This window comes from Lactuca saligna, chromosome 5, assembly GCF_052625555.1.
Source record: "Lactuca saligna cultivar CGN05327 chromosome 5, ASM5262555v1, whole genome shotgun sequence".
In the NCBI taxonomy this organism is placed as follows: domain Eukaryota; kingdom Viridiplantae; phylum Streptophyta; class Magnoliopsida; order Asterales; family Asteraceae; genus Lactuca; species Lactuca saligna.
Genome location: NC_136421.1, coordinates 15,752,012 through 15,764,217, shown reverse-complemented (window position 1 = coordinate 15,764,217; position 12,206 = coordinate 15,752,012).

Here is a 12,206-nt window from a genome sequence, read left to right as displayed (position 1 = left end):
CTTTTGCATACGAGTTTTGTTTTTGTCGTTCTTTATATCCACGCGTAGGTGGAGACTCACTCTACAACTTTCTTTTAGATAACTAAGGCTAAAAAGTAATTTATCTTAAACTCACTTTTTACGATTCCCGGTGTAGTGTCGGTTTTGTCGCGAAACTTCGACATGTCATAACTTCTTCATTATAACTCGAATTTAAGCGTTCTTTATATATATATATATATATATATATATATATATATATATATATATATATATATATATATATATATATGGAAACCTTGTGATATATACTGCAACTTAGTTAAGATTATTTATTCTAAATAATCCTCTATCAAAAATTCATTTTTTTCGTTTATAATCTCTAAATTGACTAGCTCGAATCTGCGGGCGTTACACATATATTGTGCCAACTTTTACAGAGACATGCTTCTTTTAATCAAAATGTAAAAAAATCACAATTTGGAAATGTCAAAATAAGTATGTACATAAATTGTCATTGTTGTAGCAAACTGTTACATAAACGGTAACTGTAACATTTTACATTTTCTTAAATGGTCCCTATGACTATAAATTATTAAAAAAAGTCCTTGTGGCAGTAAATTGACACATAAATGGTCTCTGTTACATTTAACTATTACATAATTTGTTTTTGAAATAGTAAACTGTCACATGGACCATGTATGTAAGAATTTAATGTCATGAGGACTTTTTTAAACATTTAACTGTCATGGGAACCATTTATATAATTGTTTGCTACAACGGGGACCATATATGTAATTTATAAATACATGTTTTTTCATATCATCTATAGAAGTGCATCTATGTAATGTTTTTTGTCAAAACTATTGCTAAATAAAAATAAAGCAATTTTTTTTTAAATCATTTAATTTGGTGAATCCAGTTACCTGGTTTTTCAGGCAATCTCTTCTTCTCTGTAGGTGCTTCTACGCTATCATACAACCAAAAGGACGAAGTAAGGTAATATTATATATGAAGTTAAAAGACAAAGAAATGGTTGTAGAATTAAAAAAATAAAAATAAAAATAAAATAAAAAAAGTTGTGAAGCTCATTGCTAATTCAGACAAATTGGAGAGAACTTACCTGCCAAAAGGTAAAATCATCACTATTTTTATCTCATCCATAATCGTGTCTAGAAAACTACTAAATCAGATAAGTGACATTGCATTATTTATTGTCTACAACCTAGAAAGATAACTTTGTTTGATCAAAGAAAATAATGTAACTGTGATAGATCAATCTCAAATCAATGCATCAATTATGTTTGATTGTTGTTAAAACAAACATTCAAACATGGATAATCAAAATACAATTTCAACAATTTCTAGTACCAAATAAGAAATTAAAAAAAAAATGGAAATGAATACCTTATTTTGAGTCGTTGTGAAGAGTTGCATTTGCTTTCACTAAAGAAAGTTTTCCAAATTTCTTAAACCCAACTGTAGTAACAGCATCATCAATAATATATATATATATATATATATATATATATATATATATATATATATATATATATAAGTAGAAGATTCTAAATCTTCTCAACAACTATAGTACATAGAAAATACACAACCTATATTCCAAAGAAAAAGGATTTATACATCAAAGAACTTCATAGGCTCTTTTATCCCATGAGAACCCTTGACTAATGTGTTTAAAAGAGAATCATATGCAGGAAAACTGTTGGGGTCCTACGTGATTTCAACTACCATCTCTTGAAAAGTTAGTTTAACATTAACTACAACTTCTTCAATATTCTTGTCTGAAACTTTAAGCCTTTCTTCTTTATCTCGGTTAACTGTCAATAGCTTGCTTTTAAAGAACGCATATTCAGAAAAAAAACGAAAAAAGAGAAATCACAAACAGTCAAAAGCATAAGAAAGATCGACCTAAAATGATAGTCATGATAACAACTTTAGCCTAAATGACCTCATGATGATCCTTCACTAAGAGGAGGGTCTTTTTGGTTTCTCATCCCCTCAACCCTCTAAAAAGATGAACCAAAATCTTTGTAAGAAAACAATGGTTTTTTCAGGGGAAAAATTTAATTCGAAATATATCGTGTGGTTCCAAGAAGAGATAAAATCACGAACATCAAATTTAAAGGGTATGAAAATAGTTGTACGATTGTTGTATGACAACATCAAAGCCCTAAGACAAATTGGTAAGTCGATTGAATATCAAAACCGAGAAACCGTGCTTTAGATTCTTAATATGGAACCCAAATAGAAATAGAAACAGTCAATTAGAACCCTAATCGTGGAAAAAATTAAAAACATGAGATGAAGTTGTCGGCATCTGGTTTGTGCACCATTTGAATCCACTACCTTTGTCACCACCAGCGTAACCAGCTACATCGCACAATCTTCATCTTCATGGGAGACCGGTGATTGAGCAGACGCCCTCTGTAGCAGACCATGTCGTTGACGAACTTATTGAGTAGGGTGCACGTTGGATGAAGTCATCGAGGTTGGAGAATGCGACTGTCACCACCTCCGACCAACGGATGCAGACAAAAGTGTCATATAGGATAGGGAGTGAAAGGAAGGAGGGGGCGACCGATGGAGAGAAATAAGATTAACAAATATCAGTAGTGGGTTGGTATAATTCCAAGGAACGAAGCGGCGGATACTCACACTAATCTCATTGTTATTGGTTAAAATGGCGGTGAAATCAGATAGAGAACACGTTGTTGTTACTGTCATCCACTCCACTGCCCAAAATTAATGAAAAAAATTCCACCAACCACATCAAAGAACTTGTAACGTTCCATTTAAATTAAATAAATAATTAACCCTAAACCCGGAGATGTATAATATATTTTATTGTAGCTCTAAATCCATAATATCTTAGCGGGGTGTTGTTCTTCGGGAGTTAAATGTCATAATCAAGAGTTTAGGGGTTTAAATGTAATTTCCGGATTAATTTGTAAAGAATTTTGAAGGTTGAGGAATGATTAGTAAATTATGGATATAATTTGAAGAAGATTTCAGAAGTCAGGGTGTGTTTGGTAAATTATGGACTTATTATGAAGAGATTTTAGAATGTGGAGGGCCGAATGGTAAATTATGTACCTAGGTTGAAAAGAATTTGTCATGGAGGAAGCTATATGGTAACTTACGGAGCTAAATTGAAAAGAATTGAGAGGGAGTGGTGGGAAGTGTAACTATGAGTCAAGTTTTAAAATTTACGAGCTTAAACCCATCACCCTCATATGAAGCCTTCATATATAAGCATTGTGAAACCCTAACCTATAGCGACCTTCTTCAGCCACCACCATCTTCCTGGAGTCCTCTCAGCCGCCACCTCATTATCGTTGCTTGCACCACGTTCACTACTGTCGATGATGAAGTCAAGGACGAACTACAACCACCGCCACATTCATTCTATTGAAGATGAAGGTTGCCCTTGGTCATCGGGGCAGTGGGCGATTAGAAGAACGTGATTTGTCGCTGTTGTTGTTCGCCATTCGGGGTCACAACCTCCTTTCCTTTCCTATTCTTCTGTTGTTACGTTGTCACCGGACCGCCACCGCCGCTTCTCGCTATTTCACATTCGTAGGTTCTCTAACCGCCACCTTCTTCCAATGGTGAGGCTGTTGCTTTGTTGGTGTGTGACTTCCGACGTATGGGTGTTATTTTCAATCTATTTCGCAGGTGTGAGTGTGTCTAGGTGGCCGGAAAACGTGTATAACCACCATGGCAGCCAACCACGGTGACTGTCGCCCATGCTACTCCCTCTGCCGCCACCAGCCACCGTCAGGGGTGGCGGTGTGTGTGTGTGTGTTTTTGTGTGTGTGTGAGTTTATTGTATGGGTTTTGTGAGTATGATGTTGTATGTATGATTTTTGGCCGGAAAACATGTCACTACCATCGTGAGGTGGTGGCTGCCACCTCACACCGCCACTCTACTACCACCAGCCGCCATGTTGGGCGGCGGTGTACATTCATGGGTGATTGAATTGTTTTTTAGATAATTGGATAAGTTTTGGGTTTAGAATCATAACCACCACCACCACGAGGTGGTGGCTTCCGTCATGAGCCACCGCCGACCACCACAAGCCAAGGTGGCAATGGGTGGTGTCCGGCCTAATGAAACCCTAATCAACCTAAAAACCTAATTTGGAACTTTATTGGCACGTAATTGGGTTGGAAGCCTAATTAGGGTTTAGAAAACCCTAATAATGAATATGTTAGTTTGGAATATCGGGACTCGCGTTTTGGGCCATTGGAATTGAATAATGAATTACGCCCGACCACACTGTATGAGTTACCTAGTAGAATGATGGACTTAATGGATTAAGTCCTTAATCGGTTAAGTATTTCTAATTAACCCTAATTGCCATTTTATGTGAAAACCCTAATTTTGTTTGGGCCTTGAGTTGGGCCTTTCTGTTGGGCTTTGGTAATTTGGCTGTTGATGGGCCATCCAAGAACAAGTACATGGACTAGAATATATGGATGGGCTTTAGGGTAAGGCCCATGTGAGGGGTTTGGGCCTAATTTGGAAAATTGGGCCATAGATGGGCCCTGATTTATTATTGGGGTTTTAGGCCTCCATAGTTTGAGTTTGGGCCTTGGCTTTGGACCAAGTTAGGTTAAGGGTAAAATGGTCTTTTTACCCTGAGTATGGACTTATGGTTATGCATTGACCCCCAAATGGTTAACTGGGGTTTGTTTTGATGTTGATAGTTCGAGGGTCTGTCAGTCAGCAGCTAGAGATTTATTCGCGGGACTTCAGCAGTGCGAGGTGAGTCTCATCAGTGTTGTATGGGTCGAAGGCACTAATGCCAACCTATTTGGTTTATGTATTGTAGGAAGGCCTGGGGGTTAGCCCTAGCCATTATGTATGAAAGGCTAGGAGGCGGCTCCTGGCACACTGTACGCTATTATATATGGTAGGAAGACATGGGGGTTAGCCCTAGGCATTATGTATGAAAGAATAAGAGGTGGCTCTTGGCACCATGTATGCTAATTGGCTAAGTAGAGTAGTATATATGCTAGTTGTCTTTGCGATGCTTGCATGGAAGACTAGGAGGTGGTTCCTAGCACTTGTCTGTAAGACCAAGGGGGTGGCACCCGACTTGGCAAGAAAGACCACGTGGTGGCCCGTGGCATAATGGCAAGACTATGTTTGACACATATCATCTTTATTGATTATGATATATGTATGGCTCATGGTTATGTATGAGAGTATGTGATTTATGTGCTTATATGCTAGACATTATCTGCTTGAAAGAGACCGAAGGGGTATGCCAACACCTAGATATGTTAGGCAGTATGTTGATATATATGGTATGTGGTATTTGGGGAACTCACTAAGCTTCGTGCTTACGATTTTTAGTTTTGGTTTCAGGTACATTTTTCTTTAAAAGGAAAGGAGTCGGCTTGATTGCAACGCATCACACTATGATTTTCCTCATTACGAGATCCTTGGGGGTTGTACTATGATATTGTTTTTCTATGACATGTTATGGTTTTGATTTTTGACACTTGGGTTTGAGTATGATTTGAATGATACTGATGATGTTTCCAGACTGTTGTTTTTATAACTTACCTAACTAAAAATGAAAATTTTGGCTCAAAATTTTGGGATGTTACAGAACTATTCACAAAGGTACCTCATGATTAATATTTATATAAATAAGATATGAGATGTAAAATTTCACGGGTTGCAAACTTAACATCTGGGCCTTGATCGACTACACGTCTCTAAACCTCAAAACTCATTTTAAAGTTGTGTATATAATATAAAATATGGTTTTTATATAACAAATATACATTTATACATAAAATTATGGTTTGAATGTAAAAAAAAACATTGTATTTATACAAAAATATGGTTTTTAAATGGAAAAGAAATATATTTATACGGTATAAAATGTATTAAAGAAAATATTTATATGGTTTCAAATGGAAAATGGTAAACATTGAACAAAATTAGAAAAAAAAAAGATATTTGATTTGGAACAAAAGAGCAGATTGTCAAAATTAAAAAAAATAAATAAACTTTGTGTCAAAAAAAATAGTGTCTTTTGTAGAAAAAAAATAGTTTTGACATGTCAGCATGTCACATCATCAAAACTATCATGTCATCATGTCACGTCAGCAGGTAATCGGGTTGACCGGTCAAGTGGTCAAAATTGTAAGAAATTGCAAAACACGATGTCAGATTTGAAACAAAAGAAAACACAATGTCAAATTAGAATTTTGATGTAAACTTAATGTCTTTTGTACTATTTACCCTTTTTTTCACCTACAAATATCAACTATATATCACAATTTTTTTCACACAATTCATCTCTTTCTTTATACAATTTCAATTATCTTCAAAAAAAATTATGGATCATTTAGACTCGTTTGATGATGACGGTGATAATATATTCTTCACTATGATGTATTAGTATTACACTAATGAGATGTTACAATCAGACTTAGCCCCTATACTCACAAGACGTGTGATGATAAATAGAGATCGTGAGGCTGGAGCTGAACGTCTATATCGAGATTACTTTGCATAAAATTGTGTGTACAGGTCAAATGAGTTTGAAATAAGATTTCGTTTGAGTAGGAATGTGTTCGTACGTATCACCAACGCCTTGGAAAGCAGATATATTTTGTTTAGCTTTAATACTTATTTATCACAAAATAAATACAAATTTTTACATAATATATATGTTAGGTATACATTTTTCCAATTGAGATATGATGCTAGAGGCAAGGGAGGGTTTACAACATTGCATAAATGTTATGCGGTGATTCGTTTGATGACTATGGGGGAGTCACCCGATACCATGAACAATTATATGAGAATGTCTGGAAGAACTGCAAGGGAGAGTTTGTATATATTGTCAATGGGTGTTGAAACATTTACACGTATATATACGAGAACCTTTGTTGCATGATTTGCAAGAACTGTATGCGACACATGAAGAGCGGCATGGGTTTCCATGAATGATTCGAAGGATTGATTGCACACATTGGAAATGGAAAAACTATCCAGTAGCATGGAAAGGCCAGTATGCAAGTGGTCATCCTGGATCGCCTTCGTTGGTATTAGAGGTTGTTTGTGACATCCCCATTTTCACGGCCAGAAAAGACTAATTTTGTTTATGCTTTATAAAAATTAGAGTACTTTTAATAAAAAGTTTGCGAAATTTGTTCCCAGAAAAACATGATAAATACGTTATCAAAGCATTTCCGAAGAAATGTATTTTTATTCATTTAAAACATTTGGGATATCATCGTCAATACAGAAACATAAGCATAAAAAGAAATTACATTCATTTACACTAGTGATCTACATCTCTTTTAAATCTCTCAGTGCAAAGTAGCTTTGTATCGACACCTGTGATACAAATAAGCTGGAGTGGGTCAGGTTGGGAAACCTGATGAGTACACAGGGTTTTCAACGCAGAATAATATAATTATTATATTTAAACATCAAACAATCAACCCGATTACCCATCCCCATTATCTTCTTTAATATTCCTTAAAGAATTATCTTAAGGGTCATCTCTTATATCATATTTACCTCTCATCTTTTTACCTCACATTTCCTTATATGCTAGTTCCTAAGACATGAATACGTAGTTACAACGTCCAGGGGCGTAGCTAAGCTTCAACAAGGTAGGTCCTAGGACCTACCTTTTTCTTTAAATACAACAAATATATATAGAAAATATGAATGACCTATCTCATTTTTTCTAAAAGACCCTCCTATTTTTGCTAAAATACCTAACTATTTTAGTTTTATTTACATAAGGAGCCATGTGGTTTTCGGTTCTAGATTCGCCACTGACAACGTCGCCTGAACTCGTAATTCATAGTAAGGGTTAGAGTATCATCACATGAATATACAGTCACAACATCACCTGGACTCGTAAACCATCACCTACAGGTTATAAGTCTGCTGGTGTTTCCACGAGTTGTCTAGAATAGTCAGTGGTCGCCATCTATACTCTAGTAGATGACTACATCTCCAAATTGTCGGACAAGGTTATAGTATCTTTAATCCTACATCACCGATTCATCATCACCTATCCATCACCTAATTATCATCACCTATCTCTCATCATTTTATTTCATCACACACCAACTATTTCATCTACCCATGTTTTATCCAAATATATTTGTACATATAAAATAAATATATATTTAAATCATTTAAAACATGTATAAAATCATTCATCCATCATAGACAACAAGTATTCAGATAATATGCACACGTAGCATGCAATTTATATAAAATACTTCATATCTATGTGTAAGATGAAAGGGACCATGCACTCACTTGAAAAAGTGGTGAATCCGAACTCAGACAGTGTTTCGCTTCTTAAAAATAATTTCCTTCGACGAAACTTAATATTATTACCACTAGAGTTTAGTTTATTATTCGCCGAGACTAATTAATAGTCTAACTACTATTACTATTATATAAGCGTTAAACAATACTTATATAACTCATAATAATAGCCCAAATACTTATTATAAGTTCCTAATAACGTTACTATAATTAAATAAACGATATATTAAAAATAGCGTAGGCGTAGCTCACTTACAACGGGTTTTATAGAAAACTGAGCTTTGCTTGGAGCAGCGTTCCCGAGCCGAAAAACTCTTCTTCTCGGAGTCGTCGAGCACTCTGGGGCTTTTGCCTCGTGCTAGGGAGGTTCCTTAGGCTTTTCGGGGGGTTTCAAGGCTATAGAGAGGTTCTAGAGAGAGTAAAGAGAATAAAGAATGAGAAATGTGTGCAAAAAATGAGGGTGGGAGATGTTCTATTTTTATCGATGAAGGATTCTATGGATCTCGCATTGTATCTTACAAAGATGAGCTCAATGCTTTAGGAGTTGCCAATGATAATAACAAGGAATGCCAGTTGCTTGCTAGCTACCTCAAATGTCACTCCAACATTGAAACAATTTCCCGAATCTATAATTTCTTGTCTACATACAAGTGGGTCCCTGTCGACGAAGATGTAAAAGGATATGGATCCGAAAAGGAACTGAAAATGGAGAGTGGGTGACGCCTCAAGCTTGTGTTCTTCACGACAAAAACAATCTTTTTGGTGAACAACTGAAGGTTTTGGAAAATTGCAAATATGAGAACACAATTCTTGACTTCTTTGCCGAGACTTTTGATGTCAAAGTTCATCCCTCGGTTGAAGACTACTGTAAGCTCTGGAAGTCATGGGAAAGTTCAGAAGGGTGTCAAATCACACACAAAGAGTGTTGCGCCTTTTGGGAGTTTGTGGTGCGAAATTGGACCCCAGGAATGGAAGATACTTTCAAAAACAACTTATCCAAACTCCTTGTTTTGGATCCTGCTTCCAATGTCATTTTTCTGTTTGACAAGTGTGACGTGTTCATTGGTGATGATCTTTTCTTGACTAATCTCTTTATAAAAACCTTCTCTCGTCCCATATTCGTATGGTTTCCTCAGCCAAGTCAGAAAACCCTAACCCGAACCAAGCTTGTGGAGATCTACACCAGACTTGGTGTTCGTACATTGTCTGAATCTGTAAAGAAAAACACATCTGATGTTGATCATGATGCATTCAAGCCGGTTGATTCAAAAGAAAAGATCAACAAAAGGGGTTTGTTTAAACTCATTCTTGCATATCTTGTTGATCCTAATCTGAAAATTGAGCTGGATAAGAGACATGAAGCTGTTAGCAGTGTGCTTGCGATCGAAGCTTTTGAGACACCGGAAAAAATGTCGGTCAGATACAGCTTGACTTTTTCATGTGGAGAAGTTGTGGATGTGGAGCCCAGGAGAATGATCCGTTGGGACAAATAACACTCCAAATTATATATGCAGAAGATGGAGAGAGCTTCTGGTCATAAGAATGTTATTGAATACGCTTCTCATTTTGCTGAAGAAATAGCAGAGGGAGTTCTGTGGGATAATGAAGAGCTTGTTCCAGATCTGTGTAAGCTCATAAGGCTGGGGTTTCTGTTGGAGTTTGATGAGGAAGCAGTTGAGTTCCTCATGAAGATCAAGAATCTGCAGATCTTTTTGGAGGATCACGACTACCTTACTTCCACCTTCTCATCTTAACTATAAGGTATGCGTCAGTCATATAATTTGTTGCTTCACATGCATTTATTTATCTTATGTCCTCATTTTGCTATTTGTTTGTATTTTATAACATGTATTTGCATTTTGCTTTCGTATTGTTAATTGAAGCATTCTACTTTAAACATTTTATCTATGGTATCTAGCTAGCAACTGATTGCATGATAAACAAATAACTTTCTACCACTTGGTTGATGTGGATGCCAACTCAAGATGGTGTTATTTATTTATTTACATTTTATGTTTTGGATGCAGGAGAAAACTTGATAAATCAGAGAGTTATGGCGGTGGAGGTTTGTTTAAAGTGGCAGAAACTTAAATGATGAAGCTTTTTTTTGGTATAGTATCATCTAGTTCCACAATCTCCAATATTTCCCTTATTTTACATTTCTAAGTTTGGTTTAATTGTTTTTAATGAATGTTATGGAACAAATGGTTATCTGTGTTTGTAGTCTTTGACCATTTTCAAACAAATCAAGTTTTATGTCACCCAAAAGTCATTCATAAACATCAAGTATGACTGTATGGTTGTCTTTTTTTATCCTCGTAATATTGTCTATGGCCAATTGGCCATGATAACTAAATGTAAAAGCTCCCTAGTTCGAGGTAAGGGAGTTAAAATAAATGTAAAAGCTCCCCTAACGTTGATACAAAACAACAATTGTTTGTCAGTTAAAAAAAAATAGTAGTCTTATTCTCATCGTGAATAAGAGTGTTAAACATTGTAATATACAAAAATGTCAATCAAAAGTGAACTTTATATTAAAGTAGTGCTAGTTTTTGTAATATTGTAATATACAAAAATATTTCATCTTTATACCAAACAAATGATTTTAAGGTCACATGGCTCTGCCCAACATTTCATGGGCATGAATGTTGACATGGATGAAGGCATAGCATGACGACATAATGTCCACACCCCCCTGCACGAGGTCCCCAAAAATAAAGGCTCGGTTGCTCTTGAAATGATGGTATTTTCTTGGAAATTTTTATGAAATTTTGATATGGAAAAAAATGGCAATGATTTGGGGTAAAAAGTTGAAAAGTTAAAAACTTAGCCCCTAAGTAGGCCTCACAATGGGGTGGGTTTGGAGCGAATCAATCTTGATTCAAACCTGTTTAATAAATTTCAAAATCGAATCCAAACTCGCTCCGTAATCCGGAGGGTTTTGAATAATCAAACACATGCTTATCCACCGAATCAACAGATATTCAAAACCGCTCCATAGCCCATAGGTTTTTTGAATAATCAAACAAAAATGTTTATTTTGAAAACACATTACATACTCAAGAACTTTCGATTGGAATTAAGTTCACTATTATAGTGACTTTCGATTGATTTTTAAATATCTAATACGGTGATAGAGAATAGCAATTGCAAACTTTCTTCTGGTTGATAATGAATTTGTTGATTTATAATTGAAATTAGTGATTGCTTGATGAAATATTAATGAAAATATACCTTGATTCTTGTAAATAGACCATCTAGAAGTTGACTCCAAAAATAGATTGGCCTTTGGCTTTTCCCCTTTGGACTGTCGATTAAAATTAAAATTAAACTTTAGATATGATAAAATATTGACATATATTTCTAAAATTTATACAGGGCGGGTTATAAACGGATCGAATCAATGATGATTCATACCCGACCCTTTTAATAAAAAGGTTAAAGGGTACGGTCGTTAACGGGTAAACAAATCAAAAATTATGCTCCAAACTCATATAATTTTTTAAGGGTTTGGATCGGATCAGGCCTAAGCCTAAGGCATGGACATGTAACACGTGTATCCCAATTCTATATACACTTGGGGTTTGGACATGTCTCTCTATTTAGGTCTAGTAGGCTATCGAATTTAAAAAGTTTGTCATTTTAGCCAACAAAACATCGAAAAAACTTATTTGAGCTATAAAGCCACATACTTGTTTCGACCAAATTGCAATAGTGATAATAAAAATGATAATTTTACCCCCTATGATTTTCATTTCATTTTCAGTTTTTTTTTTTCAAGAATCACTAAATGGAATTGAACTGGTGCTTAATTTAAACTTAAATGAATTTATATATATTTTGATTATTATTTGTAGCATACAAGTTTGTTCGATAAAGTGACATC